Source organism: Amblyomma mixtum, chromosome 1 (assembly GCF_055824585.1).
Source record: "Amblyomma mixtum isolate Tamu chromosome 1, ASM5582458v1, whole genome shotgun sequence".
Lineage (NCBI taxonomy): Eukaryota > Metazoa > Arthropoda > Arachnida > Ixodida > Ixodidae > Amblyomma > Amblyomma mixtum.
This window is the reverse complement of record NC_143012.1, coordinates 326,621,899-326,625,391: the sequence shown is the minus strand read 5'-3', so window position 1 is coordinate 326,625,391 and position 3,493 is coordinate 326,621,899. Positions and strand designations below refer to the sequence as shown.

Here is a 3,493-nt window from a genome sequence, read left to right as displayed (position 1 = left end):
CATCATGCGTCACTTTTGTGCAAGAAAAAGAAAACAATGCCAGCTTACGAGGAACCTAAAAAAACCAAGGTTACGCTGGCACACGCACACAACTCTGGGAAGCACGACCAGGCGAGGGAGGGCGAAAGCAACTTTCGCTCTCTCTATATTGCCTTTTGTCTCTGAGACGAAGCTTTCTTCTTTCCCTTCCGCCTCTGAAGCTGCAATTTGCTGCTTGCATCAACGTCCTCGTGCTTACGTAGGCCAGCTTCCCTCGCCTTTAAGTTCCTGAATCGTCTCCTCTGGTTCCAATCCACGTCTGTCAGCTCCAATTCCAGTAGACGTCTCGAGACGCCCGGCGACCTGACGGCGTGTTTGGGACCGGGCGTATCCATTCTTTTCTGAAGAGCTTAGTTGAAGCGTCGCGTGCCACACAGAGGCATGGATTCTCTGAGTCTCAAGCCGGCTAGTGCTATCGACACCATAATGTCCCTGAGGGACCCGCGGACCAAGAACTGGATCACGCTACAGAACCCTATGTACATCGCCATCCTGCTCGGATCGTACCTGTACATGGCCAAGTCCTTTGGACCGAGGTTCATGAAGAACAAACAGCCGTACTCCGTCAAGGGGGCTGTGATGGCGTACAACTTATTTCAGGTGATGGCCAACGTGTACTTCCTCTGGAAGATATTCTACCATTCTTTTTGGGCGGCTGGCTACAGTGCCTACTGTCAGGGACTCACTTACAGTGATGACCCGCACTCGTTGAGCCTTCTCAACGCTCTTTACTGGTATCTGTGGGTGCGCGTCGCCGACTTCATGGACACCATATTCTTCGTCATGAAGAAGAAGTTCTCGCACATCAGCGTGTTGCACGTGGTACACCACACCATTGTGGTCTTCAGTGGCTGGATGTTCATGCAATTCGGCGCCGACGGACAAGTAATCTTCGGCGTTTGCATCAACTCATTCGTACATATCATCATGTACACGTACTACTTCCTTGCCTGCTTGGGTCCCTCGGTGCAGAAGTACCTGTGGTGGAAGCGCTACCTGACCCGGATGCAGATCGGACAGTTCGTGTTGCTCATCGCTCACGCCATGATTCCCATCTTCGTGGACTGCGGCTATCCACCCATCCTGCTCTACATTGCGATTCCCCAGGTCGTCTTAGTGCTTGGGCTGTTCGTCAATTTCTACATCCAGGCGTACAACACCCGCAAGGCTGCTGCTGCTGCTGCTGAAAAGTCAGTAAATGGGTCGGCTGAACAGCATGATGCAAATTCGCATTCGCCGCTACAAGCGAACGGAACGGCGAATGGCACTGCGAAGAAGGTCGTCTGACAGAGCTACATGCCAGTGTTTGTACATATGAGGACTAAGGCGCTTTAGGTGTGGACTGCGACCGAGACGCCCGTTTGAAGTGAGTGCCTTTGTGCGTTGGTTGTTCAGTTCTGAAGCGGTGCTAGAGCAGTATTATCATGTAGAGCTGTTACCGGAGATGCAGAGAAATGAACTCTCAGGGACAGTGGAGCCATAGCACATCAAGCATCCGCATCCCGTTCACTGTAACACTAAAGGAGCAGGAAGGAGACTTATTAAGCCTCGTGACACTTTACGGCTTTTCTGCGGCAGTTCAGAGCGTGTTCTACAGGTTACTTTCGGATTTTGTGTCTCGCAAGGTTTCTTCCGTTCATTATGCATGTACAATCAAAGTTACGTGAGAACTTTTCGTTCTCGGTTCCTGAGAAACAGAACAACTTACAAAGTATGAGATTTTGAGATAAAAAAGTGCCTCCACTGTTGTGTAGCCGACAAGGCATAAAATATTTTCCTCACTTTGAAGTGCAGGCTGGACTCGGCTTGAATAGCTGCTTTGCAATGTGGTAATGCCTTGCTTCCACTGATCCCTGGTTATGTAATCTTCCGGCCCTTATTTTTATGTTATCATACTCGTTTCAGTGCTGCAAAGAAAATATTTACTGGTGACCTTTGCCCCGTTAGTTTCCTGTCACCACTGACTATTTATTATCTTAGGCTCTGTGCTGCAGTTTTGGTCTTATGGAAACGTACACAATATAAAATTTTTAAATATGAAGGAAGGCTTCCCATGAAGTACAAAGGTGGTTTAATTATTATTTCCAACCTGCAGTGTGCATAAATATTATCGGTGCTATCGGTAAACGTCATGATGTAGCCAGCAGTAATAGGTGGTTGCTGCGCTGTAAAAAAAAGTGGCTTGCAGAACAAGGTTCGATTAAACTGCTAGCCATAATAATGTTTCTCTCACATTGTTTATGGCGCATGCCTGAGTGTGTGGTATAAGCATTGTGTGACAATATGAGAACACGGGTTTTCTGTCTCGTGCTGCATAAAATCTGCGGAAGGAATTTTACAAAGCAGGTTATTGCAGTGCTGCCGGGTCAACAATAATTCACCTCGGAGAACTGATAAGGCTGGAAGAATGAACGACGGTAATGTATGATGCGGACTGTAAGGACAAGTAGGGCCGAAGCAAACAAAGCCATCCATAGTTTCGATGATACGTGTGGCTACTTCTTGCGGGCAACAATTTTTCGTCTGTCTGGATTTATCGCTAAACCTAATTTTTTTCGCCGTTATGAATTATTTGCTTGTTACGACTTACGATATAATATTTTCCTGCCGTTTCTACTGTCCATGTTGTGCAGAAAAAAAAGACATTGGAATCTGTTTAACTAATGGCAATTGATGTTTACGTGTGCTGTGCAGCACACGACCGTAGGTGTCTGTTTGCGAGAAAATGAGCCACTTTTTGGCAGTCTTATAATATTACGATGGCAACGCACGTATTTACTTGCCCTATTTACTTGCCCCTATTCAACTTTTACCTACGTTACATCACGTGTGCGGAAGGCGTACTTGTGTACCACACTTATCGGGCAATTTTGTTTCTGTCCGCTAAGAATGTGAACATGCGTTCCTATTTCATAAATGTTTCACCCCTTCATGTTTACGTGCGTCATCTGAATGGCTGTTTCGTTGTTTCTAAAAGAAAATAAACATTGCCAATAAATGACTTGTTTCACGTGTGCTATGCTCTTGTTTTACTTGTCATCTACGCAGCGCCACTGTGTATGCGGCGTTTTATCCAGTGTTTTTCACTCATTATGAGCAGTAGCGCTTGACATAACAGTGAAGGACTCGGGGTCTGCCTTTCTTTCCCCTGTCTTTGAAGCAGCGACGACGGCTTGGTCTGAAAGCGAAGGCGGTAGTTCCGACTTCGCATATTGCCAAGTGATATGTGTAAACGGATGGAATCACTAAAGAAATAGTTGTGAGTCTAAGCCTGGGCAGCATTAACTTCTCGGGGACTGAAGGAATTCCAGGCGCGCACGTTCCTCGCGCCATTGTGGTTTTTCCGTTTCTGGGATAAGGGTGACAGTAAGGTGCTTGAGCACGCCCGTAACGTAGATCCCACTATGTAATACTGTCGCTGCTTCAGTACAGACGTTTCTGCGAGGCACTTCGT

General features: G+C 47.0%; 1 pseudogene; it reads left to right on the top strand.

Annotated features, from left to right (window-relative positions):
- Window positions 1-281: 281 nt before the first annotated feature.
- Window positions 282-3,058, top strand: LOC149372808 (very long chain fatty acid elongase AAEL008004 pseudogene; annotated as a pseudogene).
- Window positions 3,059-3,493: the final 435 nt, after the last annotated feature.